Source organism: Pinus tabuliformis, chromosome 8 (genome assembly GCF_031772625.1).
Source record: "Pinus tabuliformis cultivar Carrire ecotype Pingquan chromosome 8, CPIR1, whole genome shotgun sequence".
NCBI lineage: Eukaryota > Viridiplantae > Streptophyta > Pinopsida > Pinales > Pinaceae > Pinus > Pinus tabuliformis.
In genome coordinates this window covers 1968171927-1968195764 of record NC_142294.1, presented here as the reverse complement: position 1 = coordinate 1968195764, position 23838 = coordinate 1968171927, and positions in this window count along the sequence as shown.

Below are 23838 nucleotides of genomic sequence, written 5' to 3'. Positions count from 1 at the left end.
TGTACCAAATGGCTTGGCATCCTTCATATTAAACCTGTCAAGCACCTTCTTGATATATTTTTCTTGTGACATCCACAACCTTTTGTTTTTCCTATCACACATAATCCACATGCCCAATATCTGTTGTGCTGGTCCCAAATCCTTAATTGCAAATTTGCTACCCAAATCTTTCTTCAACCTATTGATCTTATTCTTATCATGCCCAACAATCAACATGTCATCCACATATAACAATAATATGATATACTTTCCTTGATCATACCTCTTGATATAGACACAATGGTCAGTTTCCAACCTTTGAAAACCATGTTGCAACATGAATGAATCAAGTTTCTTGTACCATTGTCGAGGTGCCTGTTTCAACCCATAGAGACTCTTCTTCAACCTACAAACAAGCCCTTCTTTGCCTTTTTCTATGAAGCCTTCTGGCTGCTCCATATAAATTTCTTCCTCCAATTCACCATGAAGGAAAGCAGTTTTTACATCTAACTGTTCACATTCTAGGTCTAAAGCAGCAACTAGACCAAGAATGACTCTAATGGATGACATTTTAACAACAGGTGAGAAAATTTCAGTGAAGTCAATACCTTCTTTTTGGGCAAAACCTTTCACCACCAGTCTTGTTTTATACCTCTCTTTCTTTTCGTTACCTTCATGCTTAATCTTGTACACACATTTGTTTTGTAGAGCCTTTCTACCTTTTTGGAGGTTTACCAACCCCCAAGTTTTATTTTCCTACAAAGAGTTCATTTCTTCTTCCATTGCTTTCTTCCATTCTTTATTGTGCTCAACTTTACAAGCTTCTTGAAAACAATTAGGTTCACCTTCATCAGTCAACAAAAAATAGTTTGAAGGAGGATACCTTTGTGAAGGCTTATGAGGCCTAGAAGATCTGCGAACCAACTATGGTGGTGCATTGTCAGGTTGAATCTCTTGTAAAGGTTCCTTCAAGATTCCTTCTTCTTGTTGTTCATTATTTTCCACTTGTTGTTCTTCATGCTCCTGAATTTGCTATTCATTTTCTTGTATTGGTGGTATGTTTTCCTGCTGCTCTTCAAACTTGTCAATAACCTTCCTGACCTCCAACTCACCTATAGTCCTCTTGAACATTTCTGACTCATTAAATATAACATCCCTGCTTCTAATAATTTTATGTTTGACTGGATCCCATAGATGATAACCAAGATCTTCATCTGCCTATCCCAAAAAAATGCATTTCATAGATTTATCATCCAGCTTAGTTCTATTTTCCTTGGGAATATGTACAAATGCTTCACATCCAAATATTTTCAAGTGAGAATAATTCAAATTCTTACCAGTCCAAACTTCTTCAGGGATATTGCAATCCAAGGCTGTAGTTCGAGATCTATTTATGAGGTAGCAAGCAGTCCTGACTGCTTCAGCCCAAAAATTCTTCTCCAAACCGGAATTGGACAACATACTTTGCACCTTTTCCATAATGGTGCGATTCATCCTTTCTGCGACACCATTCTGTTGAGGAGTACTAGGCACAATGTTCTCATGCTTTATGCCAAACTTGTTACAATATTCCTTAAATGCATTTGAGCAATATTCTCCACCATTATCTGTTCTTAAACACTTCGGCAATTTGTTAGTCTCTCTTTCAACAGCAACATGGAATTTTTGAAATATTCCAAACACTTCACTTTTATTTTTCATAGGATATGCCCAAACTTTTCTAGATGCATCATCTATAAATGTTACAAAATATGATGCTCCTCCTAATGATTTGATGTTAACAGGCCCAAACACATCCGAGTGTACCAATTCTAACACATTTTTCTTTCTGCCATGGCCACCTCTAAGGAATGAAACCCTTCTTTGTCTACCATATATACAATGCTCACAAAGATCAAGATTGTAGGATTTCAAACCTGGCAATAAATTTTTATCAACAAGGATTTTTAAACCCTTCTCACTCATGTGACCCAAACACTTATGCCACAGATCTGCTGAATTTCCTTCTTTTGTGACAGCAGTCAAATCTGATTTTCCTATCAGTGTCTTCAATGTATATAATGTTCTTGTCTTGGGTCCTTTGGCCATGACCAATGCACCTTTGCTAATTTTCCAGCCTCCTTTTCCAAAGCTTGTCGAATAGCCTTCATCATCCAGTCATCCCATAGAGATTAAACTCATGCACATTTCTGGTACATGCCTGACCTGTTTCAACAATATACCTTGTCCATCTTTCATCTTGATCTGGAAATCTCCCATTCCAACAATACTGCAAAAATGATTATTCCCCAAATGCACTCTACCATAATCACCGGGATTATATGAAACAAAACTATCTTTGCATGGGGTTACATGGTGAGATGCCCCAGAGTCAAGGATCCAATCAAAGCTACTGCTAGATGTATATACACATGCATCCTCTACTGAAACAGTAAACAACACATCACCATCTGTGGCTATAGCAGTAGTCTCACCTTCATTTGTGTTGGATGACTTGTGATTTGTACTAGATGGTCTCTGATCCTTTTGTCCTTTCTTCCAGAATCGACATTCTTTCTTCATGTGCCTGGGTTTGCCACAATGAAAGCAGATGATCCTTCCTCTCCTTGATTTTGATCGGCCTCTTGATCTTGATCGCCCTTGCTGGCCTCAATCCATTCTCCTACCACGATCAGCTAGAGCTAGAGCCTCTCCTCCCTGGTTTTCCGCAATTGACTTGCGTCGCAGCTCCTCATTCATTAAACTGTTGCTGACATCATCAAACTTCAGGGTCCCTGTAGTTGTTGAAGTGCTCATAGCTACAATTAAATTTTCCCAGCTGTCTGGCATAGAACACATTAGCAAAATAGCTCTAATTTCATCATCTAAAATGATTTTAACAAAGGCAAGCTGATTAGTAATAATATTAAATGCATTCAAGTGCTCAGAAACTGAAGCACCCTCCTTCATTTTGAGATTATAAAGCTTCTTCATCAAGAACACTTTGTTTGATGTTGTGTTCTTCTCATATAGATCATGGAGCTTCTTCCATAATCCTTCAGCCGTCTTTTCTCTAGACACATTGAAATAAACATTCTTTGCTAAATATTGGCGGATTGTTGCAATCGCCTTTCTATCTAGCTTATTCCACTCTTCATTTGTTATCAATGAGGGTTTCTTTGTTGTGCCCTTAATCGGAAAATACTGATCCTTTAAAATCAATATATCCTCCATCTGTGATTTCCATAGGGAAAAATTAGCCTCGCTCAACTTCTCCATATCTATAAGTGTTGTCTCCATTTTCAATCAAATTCACGCTCCAAAACACAAAAACTCCACTTAAAAATAAAACTTTAGTTATTACTCTTTAAAATTTAGTAATAATGACCTTCCTCCTTTTAAAATACCCTTTTCAAAATTCCTGCTCCTTTTTAAAATATACTTTTCAAAATTCCAACATATAATTATATATGTTTCATAATAAATATAAAAACATATATAATGTTTTAACCTTTTCACATTTCACACATACATATGTTGGTTTGAGAAAAAAACTTGACGTATACGTGCAAGCTTGATGTAAAAAAAACTTACGAACACCACGTTTCAACTCCAAACTCCACGGATCTCCACTTTTCAAACTCCAGCAACACGTTTCAACATAGATCCACGACCTTGTTTTTCTTGCAGCAACTGCCTTTTAGTTCCAGCGTTCCTCAGCTATTTCCTGGTAAGATCCTTGAATAGCTCTAGGGGTAACAACCAACATTTTAATGAACGCTGCCAGAGCAAGGCGATGGCACTAAGCGGCTTGCATGGTGGATATTCGAACCTATGCTTTGATACCAGTTGTTAGACCAGAGCATATATAACACATAGAGAATTTATACTCAGAGACTTAGACGGCAATAGCAGAGAATAATTCACAAAGACAGACAAATGGAGAAACAACAAGATTACTCAGTCAGAAACAACAGAATAGATAAAACAATCACTGGAGAACAGAAATCACTTTGCATTACATAACAGACTTGGGCCTTGGCTTGCTTTCCTTGGCTAGAGAAATTACAAATTTATAGAGGCAGAAGAAGGATCTAGAATCCTGTATGTGATGGAGATCTGGAATGATCTAGAAACTACTGGCGGAGTTGGAGGATCTAGAATCCTGCATGTGATTCTAGAAACTAATGGCGGTGTAGAAAGATCTAGAATCCTGGAGATCTAGAAAGATTTGATCTAGAATCCTCCATGAATTTGGCTTCACACTTAACAGATTCGCCTCAGTGCCGGCTAAAGAAGGTTCGTTTGATATTGTCTGTTGTCCCTTCAATCTACACAGGTCTATGCAAACGTTTCTAGAATTAAATTTGGTTGTGACTTTTTGAGTTTCTTTTTGAGGTCTTAACAACAAGATTAATAGTTTAAATACCATAAACTTAATTTATATATTTGTAAAATGACACGTATCTAATGATTTGGTTATTAATTTCTGAAAATTTTAATTATGTTATTGGGTTTTTTCATTGAAATGAAATTGAAACGTGGTAAATTAATTTCTTTCCTAATTAGAAATATCAAATTTTTTATTATGAAGTAAAAATGGTGGTATATTTTCATCATTTTTTTAAATCAATAAATATAATTTTCAATATTACTTTTTTCTATATCAATAAATATAATTTTTAGTATTATCCTCTTTAAATCATTAAAGTTATATTTATATTATTAATGAACTTGTTTACTATTTCACATTTATTTATTTAAGAGTATGAAATTACTAAGTATATTTATCAAATAATAAATGATATTATGAAGGGTGGTAGCTGGGATCTCATGGAGTCTAGGTATAACCTCTAACAATAAGGCTAAAATGTATCGTCTCTTCAAAGACATCTTGATCTTTTCCAATTATATCTCTAATTATAATAGGTGGCTCTAATAACATGGTCTAACTTTTCCTTTGGACTTCATGCTTTACCACTAAGTGACCCTAATAAATCCAAGAGAATTTTTTAGATCTCTAATTATAATATGTGACTCTAATAACTCCATATGTTATCTCAAGGGATGGCTCAATTGGTCGAGTCCCCGTTGCTAAGTACCTCGCTAATCGGGAGGTCACAAAGTCAAATCTCCTCTACGCCCTTAGGTGTAGTGTCCGAATTGTAAAATTTGTAGGAAATTGATTATAATTTTTTTGTCGTTAACTTGCTAAACAAAATTCACAAATTGAACCATAAAAATTAACTTGCATCAAGAAATATGAACTATAATTGAAAATTCGATAAAATGCACATGCAGTGAAACTCAACCTTATTTTATTAATATAAAAGGAGTACATATAAAAATAGTAGTGGCTGAGAGAATGACCACCAAAATAAATCTTCTCCAATACCGCATTGGGCCTCTAAAACTAAATTGGTCGATCAATATGTTGCAACATGGGAATAATGAGTGGATTCACCAAGGGAGAGAGTTAGGTTCTCGCGTACTGTCACTGAATCACCTGAGGGTTTTTGTTGTGGGGCTATTGCTGAAGCTAGGAACTCTCAGTTCTCCAAGCCTCTCCACACGAAATAAAACTCAACTTCAAGGTGTCTCCAAATGGTTTCTTCCTCCTCTTTTATAGATCTCCATAGATAGGTCCTTAAGCCTCTAGAAGCATCTAATTTTGTTATTTTATTATTATTCTAGAAGCTCATCCATTGGCTTTATCATAAGTGACCTTTTAATTTAATTGTATTTCATTTAAACCACTTTTGGAATTTTTCCTCCAATTAATTTTTTTCATTAATTAAATGACTAATTAAAGCCATTTTTAATTAAGGAGAATAGTAAATCTCCACTATACTCTCTTCGCCCACTCAAAGTCACTTTTCAGCATCCCATCCTATAAATATTTGCATTCTGGTTCCAATGAGCTATTACACTTGGTGTTTTATCAAATATTTCTCCCGGATTGCCACCCCAAGCGAAATTAATTAAGTCAAGCTCAATAATAGCCCAGTTTTCTAAAAGTTGTCGGAATGCAACGTAATGAAAGAAAAGTTTTGTGGATGATATAATATGCCAAGTGAATGCAATCAGAACCCATAAAAACTCCTCAAAACTCCCTCGAACCCTTGATGACATAAACCTACTCCCATGACCTAGCCATCCCCTGCCTTGGAAGTCCAACCTACTTGTACTATAGAGGAAAATAAAAATGGGGACATGACAAATCCTCCCCCTGCCCCCCCCCGCCCAGGATTTCTTGCCTTCAAGCAATCTGTATTTTTCCACTGCAGAGGCATTTGTAAACTAATACTAAGATCCAAAATGAACCAATGTACCATGCCATGCCTTCAAGCTAACCAAGTGATGAGCCCCATAAATGGGTAATTATATGGGCTCATTTTGCCTCCTAACATAGTTTAATCAACCATTCTCTTAGCTTATTGCATGTTTTTTTATTATATTTATGCTTATGGAGTGAGTTGGGTTGGTTATTATGCCATGGAGTCTAATATGTGTTTAATGCAGATTTTTGTTGAATTTTGGAGACAAAGTCAAAGATTTAATGGACAATTGGCAGCAATAATTCGAAGTAGACAAAGGAGAGGATTTATAGGAGGGTATCCCCCTCATTTATGACTCCCCACTTTGAATTCTCTTCCATACAGCTCGGAGCACAACCTGCCAAATCAATGCACTAGGAGGCAGCCGAACAAGTGGAGGATAACTTCTATTTATCTCAAGTTTTTGGAGCCAAGCCTCCCTCATTTTAAGCAAGTTGTTGGGAGCTTTAGTTGTATAAGTAGAGAGGCCTAGGGCCTCATTAGGGAGTTGGTCAAATTTTCGAATTTTTGTTGCAGCTTTGCTCTGCTCAACTTCGAGCTTACTTTTGTTGACAGTTTCATGTAATCCTATTATTATTTTGATAATAAAGATGAGATCCTTTTTGAGCTAGCACTGAGTTACCTCAAAGGGCTGAAGCTCTTCGGTTAGGGCCCAATCCAAACAGCCAAGCTCCTCTTGTTTGTATTTATATGCTTTGTTTTAGTTTATGGATTAGTTGCTGTTAGATAAATTTCTTTCTTGGTTAAGAATAGGTTGCTTTTGGTGATTTAGAAGGTTGTTTCCATTTGAGTTTTCTATAGCAGGTTGAACAGTGATAGAAAGAAGATATAAAAGGCCATCAATAGAGACTTGGCCTCATTTCCTCCCCTTGGGACCATGAACTGAGGCCAAGACCCTCTTGCTGCCACAAAAACAAAGATTTTTCTTCTCCATAGGATTTCTAGTGTTGCAGTTTGTTAGAAGGTTAATGCTTTGTTTTAGATCTCTTTTGCCATGCTCATTTCTATCTTTGCAATAAGTCTTCTTCCATGCTTTCTTTCATTATGGCATTTTCAACATTTCTTTACATAACTCATAATTTAGATTAGCTTGATGAAAAATTCTGTTTTTTGATGTACTTAATTTCCTTGCTTGCTTGATCTCATTGTTTGACTTTCAGTTCTTGTGCAACAAATTTCTTCTCACAGCAGTTCAACCTATCAGCCATCACATTCTCTCCCAATTCTATGCCCTACAGGTCGCCCAAAGTTCACCTCAAATTTTCCTGAATTTTCTGTGTTTTTCCATAGGATTTCTTCCTCTCTCTCAACCATCTTTCCCTCTCCTAGTGATCCTTGGTGAACCCTAGGCACCTTAACACATCATCCCAGCCTCCAGTTACCCTTTCCACCCACTCTCACACCTTCAAAACCTTCAAAACTACTCTCGACATCCTCTTGTAGACCTCTTGTAGATCCCCTATAGCCTCCTGTAGATTTTCCTGTATGCTTCTTTTTGAAGTCCGATTGCAGGAAAAGCCTCCAGAAGGCCACCTGGGACCTCCTAGGACCCATCCACACCATCCTACATCCTCTCAAGTCCATAAACTACCCTTCATCACCACCTAATCGCTGCCACATTCACAAACAAATAAATTACATGCATGCCAATTTCACATAAAAATACATAAAAATCCAAAAAGATGTTTTTTTGTCATTTCCTTCTAGAAATAGCTTGAGTAGATGTTGTTTACTTCCTTGAGTAGGTAATGGCATTCATTTCATGGTTTTCATAGTTCTTTCTGCAAAAGTAGGATTAGTTGGTTAAGTAGGGTTTGCTAGGTTTACTTTACATTTCAGTCTTTTTCCTTTCTGCAAGTAGAGTAGCCTCTGTAGAGTAAGCTTTCCTTTCTTTCATCACATATAGAGCTTCTTCTAGAATCCATAGAAGTTGGCTTGAGCTCCTAGTGATCTTGCGCCAGCTGACCAAGTGACAGCCTGCAGTAAGAACTAGTACTTGTGCATACAGCACCGTCGCTTCCAAGTTTGTTACGAACTACCGGGTTGATAAGAGTAAAGTAGGCAGCCCAGGAGTTGCAGCATTATTGCTGCAATACTGGTGCTCACCACTTTTTGGCGCCATTGCCGGGGAAGCGTCAGAGTATTTTGTGATTACTGTTTTCTTCTATTTTCTCTTGCAACATTTTGCTAAGTAGTTTATTTCAGCAAAAGTAGAGTAGTTGTTTCTTTCAGTTTCTGCATTTCCTTGCTTTCCTTTTCAATTCTGCAATTTCCATTTCAGCAAAAGTAGAATAGTTGTTTCTTTCAGTTTCTGCATTTTCCTGCTTTCATGTTCAATTCTGTAATTTCCATTTCAGCAAGAGTAGATTAGTCATTTCTTTGCTTTCAGTTCTGCATTTCATTTTCTTTCCTTTTCGGTTCTACAATTTCATTTCAGCAAGTTCATTTCAGTTAGTTGCAATTTGTTTTTCAATCAATTTTAGTTTACAGGAACAAGCAGTGAAAAAGCAAAAACCAACCAAAAGATTTCCTTTCACGCCTCGTAGGAACATAGATAATTTAGGAAAATTCTTGCCCAACACCCCCACCACATCACATAGCCAACCTTCTCTCTTCTTCAGTGGCAGTGATCAAGAAGAACCTTTAGGTGAACAAACAGAGATATTTGAAGAACCTATAGGGGAAGAAGAAGAAGAAAACATCCCTCCTGAGACAATGGCTGAAAACAGAAATGCTAGGGGGAATGGAGAAAGAATAGAGGGTACCTTTCCCATCCGGGAGACCAATGGGGACACCAAAATGAAGAATATAAGTCCCTCAGCCCTACCTCACTTCCATGGTTTGACCACAGAAGATCCTGACACCTTCTTGTTTGAGTTTGCTGTCATCTGTCAAACCTATGACTATGCAGAAGATGAGAAAAAGTTGAAACTATTTCCTTCTACCCTCAAGGATGCAACATTGCACTGGTTCATGGGGATACCTGGAAATAGCATCACGACTTGGGCTCAAAAGCAAAAAGCCTTTAATAACAAATATCGAGACTACTGTAGGTAAAAAAGATACCAAGGAAGAAATATTCCGAATGACCATGGGAAGTGATGAATCCTTAAAAGATTATGAAGAGAGGTTCCAGCTCAGTTACAAAAGGGCCAGGTGCACACTTGACCCCGAATCTCTGAAGTTGGTCCTGCTCAAGGGAATTCTGGAAGACCTTCTAGACACCCTCCATCTACCGACCAGGGGAGACATCTACCAACTACCTTATGAGGACATAAAGACTGTTTTTAGAAACCATTCTAGAGCAACCAGAAAGAGAGGTAGGGGGAGTCAACCCATAGCTAGTACCTCCTCATCCAATTCATCCATCAAAGGTGAGCTTGGAAACATGCTAGAAGACTTCAAGAGTGAGATGCTGCAGACTCTTGCCATGTAAATGGATACCTTGCATATCAAAAGGAAACAAGAGGAAGCAGAGAGGGCTTTGGCCATTTTTTGTCCTAAGTGCATCAAGAGGCATCCTAGGAATGCATGTCCATTGAACTCTATAGAAGTTTGTTCAGTCTATGAAGAAGATCATTCTACAGATAAGTGTCCTTCCTTGCTCGGACTTAAAGCTATATACTAAGGGGCCAAAAGAGTCACTGAACCACTCTATTTCAATAACCAGAGAGGACCGCATGGACCTAGACCATACCAGCAGGGGATGCAAGGGACATCCCAAGCATATTAAAACCCCAACCAAGTCACTTCCATACCTTCTTAAGGCCCTCCTGCTCATCCTTCCTAGTCCACGCCTCCTCCTTTGTCCTATCCATCGCAGTATCATGCCCAACCATCTGCTCATTCATTTCAATCCTATGCTCAGCCACAACCTCAGTGGAATGCATCTCATCAGGGGTGGAGGCCCAGTACAACTCTCCTCCCGCTCTTTTTCCTCCACCACCTGCTCAACCACAACCATTACCTCCTGCTCCACCAAGTCAACCCCAAATGCCTGCCCAGCCGAATCCAAACCCAAACAACAGACAAGCTCAACAAGTATATAGTGGGGAACCATCATGCCCAACTTATGCTGTGGAGATTCAAGAGATTAACCTGCGATCTGGGAAGGTTCTCTCAGATAGCTAGCCTCCCCCTAGGGAGGTTGAGGAAGATAAAGAGGAAAGTGAACCTAAAGCAATTCCACCCTTTCCTGAGAGACTATCCGAGACAACATAGCCCACCTCAGAAGAAACTGAACTTCTGGGAAAATTGAAATAGTTATGTGTGAAGATACCACTTCTCCAAGCCATAAAAGATGTGCCTATATACAATAGGATGATCAAAGAGAAGTGCTTTAGGCATCCAGGCAAGTGCAAGAGAGATGCCCCAACCATCAATGTCATAGGACAACTGTCCAACTTGATGTTGGGGCAGGTAATCTGTCCGAAATATCTGGACCCTAGAAACCCAGTAGTTGATGTCCACATCAATGGCACCATGATCCCACATACCTTGATTGATCTAGGAGCTACCATTAATGTGATGACAAAGGACACCATGCTCAAACTTAACCTCCAGGGCTCCTTGAGGAAGACCACAACAGTACTGCAGCTAGCAGACCACTCCACCGTGACCCCTGAAGGGATTGTGGAAGATGTGATGGTCTCCATTGATTCTTGGGAGTACCCTGCTGATTTCCTAGTTCTCCAGCTGAAGGCAAAGCTCATTGGGTATCCTCTCATCCTAGGAAGACCCTGGTTGGCTACTGCCGATGCCTATATTAGCTGTTAGGCTGGGAATATGACCATCAAGAATGAGCATATGTCCAAGCAGTTAATACTATACCCTATTGCCCAACCCTTGCTAGAACATGATCTACCTCTCTGGTTGGAGGAGGAGGATGAGGATGAAGTCTATTCTACACTACTTTGTGCATTAGAAACTGTCATGGGGCGAAAACCGCAAAATGAGGATGATATCATTGAAAATTTAATTCAGAATCCACCCCCCCAGTACCTTGCCATTAGAAGATATAGTGAAAGAAACCCAAGACAATCCCTTAACTGATCTCTGTGTGGCCGACCTGACCTCCCTCTGTGTTAAGAATATAGAGTTCGGCCCAGAAAGAACCTTGAAAATCAATCCATCCCTATCCACTTCCCAGGAGAAGAAGTTGTGCAACTTATTGAGAAAACATTTAGATGCCTTCGCTTGGAGTTATAAGGAGATGAAGGGAGTGCACTCTTCAATATGTGCTCATCATATATACATTAAGGAAGATTGCAAACCAGTCAGGCAGCCTCAAAGGAGGATGAATCCAGCCCTTAAAGACATTGTTAAGGAAGAATTGCAAAAATTACTTGATGCAGGATTCATCTACCCCATCTCTGACAGTGAATGGGTCTCTCCTTTGGTGCTAGTGCCAAAGAAAAATGGTAAGTGGAGAATCTGTGTCGATTATTGGGAATTGAACAAAGCCACTAAAAAGGACCATTTTCCTTTGCCTTTCATAGATCAAGTGTTAGATGGTCTGGCGGGGAAAATGTTTTTCTCCTTCCTAGATGGGTTTAGCGGGTACAATCAGATTCAAATTAGCCCGGAAGACCAGGATAAGACCACTTTCACTTGTCCTTGGGGTACCTTTGCATATCGGGTCCTTCCTTTTGGTTTATGCAACGCTGCAGCCACTTTCCAGAGAGTAGTATTGAGTATATTTTCTGAACTGGTTCATGATGCAGTGGAAATATATATGGATGATTTTACTCCTAATGGTTCTAACTTTCAGGAATCTTTATCTAACCTAGGAAAAGTTTTGGACAAGTGTATTGAAATGAACCTGTCCCTCAGTCCGGAAAAATGTGAATTTTTGATGACTAAAGGGACCGTGCCAGGTCATGCAATATCTCAACAAGGATTGCAGGTGGACCCCAAAAGAGTTGCCATCATCCAAAGGGTCCCACCTCCTCAAAATATGAGAGATGTCAAAAGTTTCCTAGGCTTTACTGGATATTACAGAAGATTCATTAAAGATTTCAGTAAGTTAGCCTCTCCATTGTTTGGTCTTTTAGGAAAAGATGTCGAGTTCATATGGACTGAAAACTATTAAGAAGCCCTAGATACCTTGAAAAACAAACTTGTGACTGCCCCAATTTTGAGAGGCCCAAACTAGGCCCCACCTTTCCACATTCACGTAGATGCCTCGAACAAAGCAATAGGAGCAGCCTTAGGACAAACTGATGAGAAGTTACCTTATGCCATATACTTTATAAGCAAAAATTTGTCAAAGTCAGAGTTAAACTACATGGTACCCGAGAAGGAACTCCTAGCAGTAGTGCATTCCTTAAACAAATTCAGACATTACATCGCAAGCTATCAAACCTTTGTACATACTGATCATGCTGCAATTAGATATTTAATGAACAAACCAGATGTAAATGCTCACATTATTAGATGGTTGTTTTTACTGTAGCAATTTGATTTGACCATTGTTGATAAGCCTGGTAAAGAAAATGTTGTTGCTGACCTTTTGTCTAGAGTAAATTTGGCTACAGGTGAAGAAGGGATGATGGATGATCAAATGCCATATGAACACCTGTTTTCTATCTCAGTACTCTCTCCATGGTTTGCTGATATAGCAAACTACTTAGTTTCAACACAGTTCCCACCACACCTGTCCTCAAATGAGAAGAGAAAGATCGTGAGGAAAAGCGCCCCTTTCACCTGGATTGGGGGCAATCTCTTCAAACTTGGCCCAGATCAGATCTTGAGAAGATGTGTCAGGGAGGAGGAAGTTTTTGACATTCTCCTGACCTGTCATGACGGGCCTTGTGGAATAGGACTTCCTTCAAAATATTGCAAGCAGGCTACTATTGGCCCACTCTTCATCAAGATGTGAGGAGGTATACCAGCCAATGTGATCAGTGTCAAAAGATGGGGAAACCTACTCCAAAGGATGAGATGCCCATGCAACCTGTTATGCCCCTGTAACAATAGGTGTCATATATCATGATTGACTTGATTTAGCTTTGTAATATGTTCATACCTTTACTTGTTGCAAAGGTTTTCCATATTTGTAAAAAATCAAAAATTTAAAAAATGTAAAGAGGGTATACCCTAAAAGAAAAATCAAAGGGTGAAAGGAAATAAAAAGAGGTCAAAAAAATGAAAGAAAATGAACCCCAACAAAAAGAAAAGACCAGGAAAGTATGCAAGTCTAAATGCCACTACTTTTTACTTTTGTATAATAAACAATTGTGTGCAGCTTGTTACCTATGCCACAATTCATGAATAGTCAAATAGTTTAAACTTGACTAGTTCATATTTCAATTTCATGTTGTAGAAATAGAGAATAAATATCTGACCAAACAGTGTAATCTTGGCAGATGAGTAGATAGGTAGAGTGAATAAAAGGAGCTCAACATTTTAATCTGAGCCCTTGGATGTAATAAGTGTAGACTTAGATAGGCATCACCATGTAAAAGAAAAGAAAGTTTGATAAGGGTTTTCCAGTCTAAGTACACCCTAATAAAGAAGTAAAAATGATAGATTAAGTAGGTAGGGTAAGTAGATGAATGGTTGCATAATAATATGTGGTGAATGGTAAGTTTAAAATGTTTAAATCTTTTACTTTCATCACAAGGCAAAGGCATGCATCACATGGAAGACACATCAAGCAAGCAAAGTCAAAAATAATTAACTTCCCTACTCATTTCCCCTAAATTTTCACTAATTTCCCCTAAGTGCCAAGGTATCTATCAATTTAGAGGGGCTCAGAGCATTTTTCTGACTTTTGGAGGAACTGGACCCTCGGACCAATAATCTATAATACCTTAAGCACTTAAACCCCTTCACCAATAATTACACCCCTTCATAAGTCATTCATTCCCTTCCCCTAACAAATCTTTTCCTAAGTAAAATCCAATTTTACTTAGGGAAAATAAAACACTTTCCATAAAAGCCCTCATGTTCACTTAGCCTAAGTTTTAAATATACATGAAAATGTTTTGAACTTGGCATGCATTTCATAAAGTCATATTAACTACTAATTCATATTATTAAGTAATTCCCCTATAAAAAATTACCCACTCCCGTATTATTATAAAAATGTAAAAACCCCAAATTATTATATATCCTTCCCCTCGGTTAAATATAACCATAATAGAGTTAATAAATGGGATTCATTAGTTAAATCGTAACTAATTAAGAACCCCGACCCCGCCATATTAAGTGAGGATTAATTAGTCACCAGGATTAATTAATAACTCAACAACCAATCCTGTTGCCCCCGATGTAATTAAAAAACCTTTAATTATGTTGGGTCCGCCCTCCATTAAATTTCTGCCACCTCACCTCCCTGATAGTTGTCCGATCGGATCCCTCAAATCCAACGGTTGTCGCGCATATCGCATGGGCCTCCACGGTCGAACGTTAGCGCGTGATGGCAAGCGATTTTCTGAACAGTGCCATTGCTACGTGTCACTCATTGTATGGAATCGCGTGGTCGCGCCCAAGTACTGCCTCCCCTCCATTAGCGGTGCAATGAAAACCGCTTACCACCTCCCGCTACCGACAAAACGTCAAATCATTCTCCCGCTGACGCCACCTGTCCAAATCTCGAATTGGCCAAAAGTTGACTTTGCATAAAAAAACAAAGTTAATCAGTTTTCGTCGTTATTTCTGAAAAACACATGCATGCAGCAACCTGAACGTTGAAAATCAACCAGCTCGTGCACCCAACCGTCAGCCACCCTCAAAATTACAGTTGACGTCGCTCCAATTCCGCCATTCACACCCAACGAACCTGCATTTCATTGCCCATCAATAAAACAGGTCTTTACTAGTTTTTGTCCAGAAAGCCTGTAAATACTTGCTTTCTCTACAATTAATTGGAAAAAAACCCAAATTTTTTTCACTAAATTCAGTTGTTGCATTTACAATTCAAGTTTCCCAAGACCCTCTGTTTCACCGATTTCACATAAAAACCCCAGTTTCCTATCTGAATCCACAAAAACCAGAATGGAAACCCCCGTGGTCCTCAATGTAGCACCTATCACTACCCCTCACCGTGATTTGGATTATCTGCCCTTAGCAGATAAAGATTTTCAAATAAAAGACTTGGATACTGATAAAGACCACCTGAAAGTATTTTTCCAATGCCGGGACAATCACATGAATGGCTATGATACTATAAGGCTTTGGGAATCAAATCTCTCAATGTACTTTCTCCCCTCTGTGCGCATTTTCCCTGACATTATCCATCAGTGTCATGCCAATTATGATCCCAACCTTAGAGCAGTAATGTCCCCCAATCAAACTGTCCTCTTCACAATTACTGCAGACTCAATCAATGAAATGCTCCATTTTCGGCCCAGTCAAGGCCTCACCCCCATTTCCCTTGGAGATTTGCTAGAGAAATCATCTAAATTCTCCCAGTCTGAACTCAATTTCCTTTGCCAGACTTTCATAGATAAACAGCATCAACCCAAAAATCCTCCTCCTTATTTGTCAGTTTTCTTCATAGAGATAGGCAAAACTATAGTTGATATGATCACTGTAGTCATGGGATTCAATACTAGTGAATATGTGGATGAATTCACCCTAGTTTTGATGTCCATCTTTACCCCTGGTCAGCCTCCTACTGTCAAGTACAACTATGTTGCATTTATTGCTGAGAAAATCCATGACCAGTTCATGAGACTGGAAAATGAAAAAGTTTTCAAGTACTCCACATTCATATATCACCTTATCCTTTACTATCAGTCTGAAAAGTTCCCATTCTCTGTAAACAAACTTGATACAAAGGGTAATCCCAGGTTAGTCATTTTTTGGACTTCTATCTTCCACCATTCATTTGATTGTCCCTATTCATACAATGAATTCATTGACTAATTTGTCCACCCAGTGACCACCATGCTGACAGGAAATCCTCCTCTTAGGATTAGTGATGAAATCAAAAGAATCCTTCAGATATCCAAAAATACAAGGTAGGTGACTGGTACTTGTACCAGAATCACACAGAGATCAAGATATATGGTTGTGAGTTTCCTCCATTCAAACTACCAAAATATGTTCCTATGAGGTTGTTTGCATTGGAGTATTATAGACAAATGATAAACTCAGATCAGATTCACTTTACCAAGGCCAAGAAGAAAGCAGAGTTGAGAATCAAGGATCACCTAGGCCCATTTGTCTGCAACAATAGAGAAGCAGGAAAAGCAGCAGAAGAAATCCTAGAACACATGAAATTAAATAAACTTTTGGTTGGATATATGACCCACACAGTTTCATTTGTGATAGGAGAATTAAAAATAGGTTGTCACCCTATTTTCATCATAGAATCCCTGAATAGAGAAATATGCTAATATGGATGAATGGAGGGAAGGGACTCTAGTTGAGATGGATAGTGATCAGGTAAATGTAGATAATGTGATGAAAGACCTAGAAAAGAGACTTGACTTGGACTCTTTTGAACAGGTACCAGTTGGGACTTCTCAGAAGCCAACACCAGGAACTAGTGCCTCTACAACAAATACTTCTCAAAGGCACTCACAGGAAACTAGTGCACCCCTTGCAGAACCATCACAGGGAAAAGAACAAGGAACTAGTACTCCAGCATCAGGGCAATCAGACATGTCAAAGCAGCCTGAAATCTCTGAAGAACAGGCTCAACCACAGACCCATCCAGCTCAAGTTAATATGGAAGATCCCCCAGTTTTGTAGACTCCTCTGAATGAGGAAAAGAGCTTAAAAAGAGACAGGGAAGTAGCTACCCCTGCTAGTGGTCCTTCAGACCAGCCTGGTGCTAAGAGGCACAGGCTAAATCCACATTCAGAAGAAGAATTTTTTGAAGAAACAACAAGGAGTTTGAGGAAAGAAGGTGGAGACAGTCAGCATACATTCCCAGTAGGTGGGACACCTTCTAGTTCACAAAGACAGGAGCTGGAAAGATAGCAAAGTACTAAAGTTTCATCTTTCAAGCCTTCATCTAACAAGACCTTAGACATCAAAGAAAAATTCAAGGAAATAAAGGCAAAAAATGAACAACTAAAGGCCCAAACTTACACTCAATATTTGAATATGGCTCCTACCAATCAAACTAGGTTGATGTCAGCTTATGAAATCAAGGAAGGCAAAATGCAGATGAGCATTTTAAAGCCTAAAGTACAGCAGCCCTAATCACTTGCAGACTACCTCAAAACGAATTTTGAGGTCTTAGCCAAAGACATTCACCCCATAGATCAAATAGAATTGCATAAGCAAACGGGGGAAATGGTGTATTCCACATTGACAAGCAAGGCCATGATGGCACACAGATTGGAGAGCTCACTGAACAACACCACTGCTCAATTGCAGTTAGAAAGAGTCTCCTCACAGGCAAAAGACAACAGAATCAAATCGTTGGAGGATTTGATTATTGGATTGAGTCATAACCCAAAGGATGTCAAAGTTGTAGAGGCCCTAATAAAGAACAAAAATGAAGATATAGCTGCCTTGAGAAAGCAGTTAAAGTTGCCACCACTTATGCATCCACAGACTGCTGAAGTAATTGAAAAGAAGAATGAAGAAGAGCTTAAGGACTTAGTCCTCAAGCAAAATGAACAATTAAGGGAGACAGAGCAGGAATTAGAGAAAACACTACAAAGCAAGCAGAGTGAATCGACCTCTTAGCCTCAAAATGTAGTACCAGTAGTTTCTACAACAGTCCCTTCTACACTTGCAACTGCTCTAGCACCAAATGTCCCCTTGGCCACAGCAGAAACTATTACAAGGATAGGTATCGGTACAACACAGGTAGGAACATCAAGTCCATGGAGGAAATGAAACTCCAAGTTTCTGAATTGTAGAAGGTAAAGGAGAAATTTGTTACCTTGGAACAAAAGTATGATGTCTCAAAAATCAATTTTGTTGAAGAAGTGAGGAAAAACAAAGGCTTGGCTCAACAAGTAAAAACACTGGAAAAGGATCTCACATTTGAAAAGCCTTTAACAGATATCAAGAAAATATTATGGACCAACATCACTCAGTCAATCAATGATGTGTAGTCATCAATACAAATCATTTTTGAACAGATTGACATAGTGAAAGTTGCTCTTCAAAAAATTCAAAAAACCAAAGAAGAGATAGAAGGAAAACCTGAAGAAGCTATCAGGTTAATAAATTTTCTAAACAGAAAAAATAGGCATCAATTGGAAAAGCTGAATATTGAGGATAGAACTGGAACCATCCTAGAAATCAAGAAAGTAATGACAAAAAGAACTCTAATGCAGAACCTGGAAAGAAAATGTAAGAATATGCAAGAAGATATAGATGAATTTATGGAAAAATTTGGCATTTTACAGAGGAAAGGACTTCCCAGTCCTTTAGTTATCAATGATAAGTTAATGAGGCATGAGGATTATATCAACAAATTGGATCAGTATGCAAACAACCAAGCCAGTTCATCTGCCAATTCATTTGCACCCAAAGCACTACCTACAGGCAGAGTTCTTTATGATAGTCTGGAGAATCTTTTTTATGTTGAGCATGAGTTGAAACACTTGTTTCCTGTACAGCCAAATTTTGTAAAATACACAGAGGCTGATGAAATATACAGAAAGCTAACAAGGACCAGGATACCAAGGGATGATTGGTGGATAGATATGATAGACATCTTATGATTTACCTTGGTAAAAAGTAAATTGAAGTATTTACCATAGTCAATTTTGGTAAAAGAAAGTGAATGAAGGTAAAGAAGATAAAGAGTATCAGTAACAGGTAAAAGAGTATTAGTGAAAAGCCAAAAGAAATCAGCCATCATAGAATTACGAGTAAGACAACAAGATGCTCAATCGTAGGGCTTGCCTCCAGCTCATTCAACAAAAACAGGGACAGCAAGCTAGCAGTTCACTTTCAGTTTCTATCTTCGAGACCATCTATCTCTACTTTTATGTAAAATATATTTAGTTTTCCTAGAATATATCTCTCTCAGTTAGGAGATATTTTGTTGTAAATTTTTGTATAAGTACTTCCTCATTCGAAGTACTTAGTGTGGATTCTTAGACATTTCTATAGACTCATTATTTTGGAATAGAAGTGTTGTTGAACAACTATTGTATGGCTGGCTGGAAGAAGTAATAAAGCAAAGGACTTTTACAGGATTCATGTGTTAAACGAGAGAAAAATAAGTATTTTATATCTTATGTTTTTACAGTTTTCTGGTTTATATATTTCACATGTGTTTCATATCTGAATGATAAACGAAAAAGTATATTTCAGAAAGTGCTTTACTGCATTCTATCTTTAAAATCGTTTATATTCTTAATGTTTTCTTCTAAGCTATCATAGGTAGGGAATTCTTAATTGCTCTCTACTTCTTAGTTTATCATTGTGGACATTTGACAAAGAATTCTTAATTGATTTTTGTTAATGATCACCCATTTTCCCTCATCTTGAAACTTTGGGATTCTTAACTGCCCTTCCTCTCTTTCAAGACCATTTCACCCTTTTAAGCTATCATTTGTCTATTGTTTAGCTATCTTGCCCTATGAAACCCTCCTTTGTGAAATCAACCTGATCCAGTTAAGCCATCTTCAGTTGACTTCATAGCCTAATGGCCTGAAATACTTTGTTCTATCCATCTGCTCCTGAATTCCACCACCAAACAAAATCAAAACCCCCCAAGCTTTCATAACTAGCCTAATATCCTATAAACAAAGCTAAATCATAAAGAGAGAGCCCTCTCTGAGTACAGATTGGCTAGATTCTATACTTAAAAGTTTGTTTGTGGTTACCTCGGACCCCTTTCCTTCTTCTGACAACTTCAAGGAAAATTTGAGTGATAACACAACCTCAAGAGACCTTTGAGCCATTTGAGAAGTGGGGCATGGACTTTGTGGGCCCTATCAACCCTCCTTCAAAACAGAAGCAATACATCATTGTGTGCATCGATTATCTGACAAAATGGGCAGAAACAAAAGGAATCAAAGCAACAACAGAGGAAAAAGTGGTTGAGTTTTTGAGAGAAAACATATTCTGTAAGTTCGGGTATCCAAGAGAAGTGGTCACAAATCAAGGCAGTCAGTTTACTTCCAATTTGATTGAAGACTTTCTCACACATCATAAAATCAAGCACATGACTTCCACCCCTTACCGTCCACAAGCCAATGGGCAGGTGGAAGTCACTAGCAGAGCTTTTGAAGGAATTCTAACCAAGGTAGTGAGCAGCAGTAGAAAAGATTGGGTGGATAGATTAGTTGAGGCCACCTGTGCCTACAACACAACATGGAAGACCACCACAGGGTTCACACCCTATGAACTGGTCTACGCGAAGAAGGCTTTGCTGTCAATAGAATTTGAATACAATACACTGAGGATGGCAGCTCAGCTATACGTAGACCTCAGCCATGCACAGAGGGAAATACTACTCTAGCTCAATGGATTGGATGAACAAATATTGCAGGCCCTTCTCCACACAGAGGTAGTTCAGCTTCAGAGGAAGATATGGCATGACAAAAAGATCAAGGAGAAGCAATTCCAAGAGGGATATTGGGCACTGCTCTATAACTCATGGTATAAAGACTTCAAAGGCAAGCTAAGGATAAGATGGCTGGAACCCTACACTGTGGAAAAATGCAATGACAATGGTTCAGTTCTGATCATAACCATTGATGAGGAAGCCATCCCCATGCTTTTCAATGGACATAGGTTGAAAATTTACAAGAAGCCCCTCTCCAAGCGAGATTTCATTGAAGATCTGAATAAGACAGTGATGGTAGTGGAGCAGGTCTTAGCCTCCACTTCACCCACTCACTGAAGAAGCAAAAAATAAAATAAAAAAATAATGACTCAAGTGAAAACCTCCATGAGGCGCTTGAGTCCCATCATTGGGTTGAAAACCTCTTCTTAGGCAGCCCAGTGATGAAAAAAACAAAAAAAGAGAGAGAATAAGATCCCTGGGCGAAAACCTCCCTTGGAGGCGCCCAGGGCAGACACTTAGGGTGAAAACCTCCTTGAGGCGCCCTAGTTGTCTTTCAAAAAAAAAAACAGAGAAAAGATGAAAAAGAAAATTGAATCTTAATGTGCATTGTAGGTTGTAGGAGGACCACTGGGAGCAAGAGAAGATGCCACAAAGCCTATTTCATCTCCTCCACACTCTTCTCCATCATTTTTGACCTTTCTTCCACCCCACTGTGTTTTTTTTCTGGAAACTGTGTGTTCTACAGGAGGCTCCTGTAGAAATCACAGAGAGCCAGAAATGGTTCCAAAAAATAGTTTGAGGGGCTGGGAAGTTTCATGAAGAGCATGTAGACCCTCCTACAGCTATCTACCCTCCTTTCCATCCATCCCACACCTGCACCACCTCATCATCATCATTTTTTTTCCTTCCTGTCGAAAAAACACAGAAACCAGTTTTTTAGAAAAACAAAAAACAAAAAATAAAGGGAGCAACACCTAAAATCTCACCTGCATCTTACCAAGTACCTCTCCATCTTCATCAACATCTCTGGCATCGTTCTCATAGCTCCCAGCACAAAAATAAGCTAAAAGTTTTAAAGGGAGAAACAGCTCCAGGAGCTCCTGTAGGAATTCCTGTAGTAGTTGATCCCATTAAAATCAAGCCACAACAGCAAAAGAAGTGCAACCAGGGGATTGAAGGAGACATCTGAAGCTAGATACAACCAGAGGATACCTGCATAAAACAAACAACCACACATCAGAAAGCAGAGAGCATGCAGCAAAGGAAATACAGGCATGTAGCAAAGGAAATACAAGCATGCAGCAGCAAAAGGAACCAAAATGCCTCACAACACGTACATTCGACTCACAGGTAAGTGACTAACCCTCTCCTCTGTTGCATCTATGTAATTGAAAAATATGCATAAGCGAATGAGATGGTTAGGGTTTAATGAGAAAAGGTGGCCAGTTCACTGACCACCCTCATCCAATTGATTGTGCTCATCCGAAGATGCCACCACACGTGTGGCTAGTCAACTCAGAGAAAAATATCAAGGACAGGTAGTGGAGGGTATGCAAACTCCGATGCAATGATGGGAGGTGATCGCGGGAAGAAACCATGATGACAAGGCTAGTGGGGAACAATGGTCCAAATATGGCAACGTGCATTTCTACCAGCTCACCCCATCACCAAAAATATCTAAAAGAAGGAATAAGTACTCCTCCTCGAAACTCCTTCACCACCTTTTCTTTCATTTCATCCTCAACCACTTAGCTGCAGCAAGCTCTTTGTCACCATCACAACCTCGAAACCATCATTTTCCATCTCTTTCATCCATTCTCCTACTATCGGCGTTCTATAGGAACACCTACAGGTTCTACAGGAGCACCTACAGGCAGTTATACACAAGGGGCAGTAAGTTGTTTTTAAGGAGAAAACACAGGGTTTTTGCTCAATTTCTGGCTTGAGGAGGTAGGTTTTGTGCATACCCACCTTGATTATCAATATGTGTAAGGAATGATATAATTTTAAGGAGGAATTGAGTCCATAGAAGAAGAGGAATTCCATAAAAATTTTCTGCCTGTTTTCTTAAAAAAACACAGTTTTCTCCTATTTTAATGTTTTCTTCAAAATTCTTGTCTACATCTCTACCTTGGGTGTTTCAAAGGGGTGCAAGCACAATGACAGGGGGATTCATGAGGAAGGAGCCCATCCTGAAGTAGTAGCCATATTCACCAGAGCAAATTGGATGCCATTTTTTGAGAAATTCTGAGGGTTTGATGAAGAAGTGGCTTAGGAGTTTTCCCTTTCTTTAGTCCCTCACTCAAGGACCCATGCCACTGTTACTTTTAGAGGTCTCTTCATGGAAATCGCCCCCGAATTTATCAGTAGGGTTACCATCCATCCTCTTGGATTACCTTGGAGCAAAGATGAAAAGCCAATTGGATAGTCTGTCAAGAAAAACTTCTTCCAAAACAATGAACATCATGTAGAAGACAAAAATGGCATTAGAAGGACAAGCATACCTTACCCTTGGGATGAGGTCAATTACCAAATTATCGAATATATTTCCTATGAAGGGAGGTATAGCATAGTTTATGGATACCATTTCAGAATTCTCCATGAGTTGAGATATGGCATGGACACTCCAACACCCCAGAAACTCAACATCCCCTATTTTCTCCTGCAGTCCCTCATAGACTCCAGCGTTACGTTGAAGGCAGGAGGTCCAGATCAGTTGGCTCACCATGGGTTAATTAAACTGTTAGTGGAAGAAGCCCTCCATACCTTTACAATCCCCAGAGCATGGGAAATTTTCAGAAACATGATCGCAAAAGATGACATAAGGGCCCTCACATATGATCTCAGTCCTTCTGATAGTGAGGAGGAAGAGCCGTAAGGGGGAGAAGGGGAGGAAACTGAGGAACAAGAAAGGAAGAAGGAAGAAACCGAAACAAAGAAGGAGGAAACCAAAACAGAGGAGGAAGAAACCAAAACAGAACAGGAGGAAACAAAACCAGCAGAGACAAAGAAAAAGACAGAAGGAGGAGAAAAAGGGGTAGAAAAGATAGAAGTGTCTCCTAATACCCTAGAAAGAGAGGCAACAACTGCCCTCACTACCCT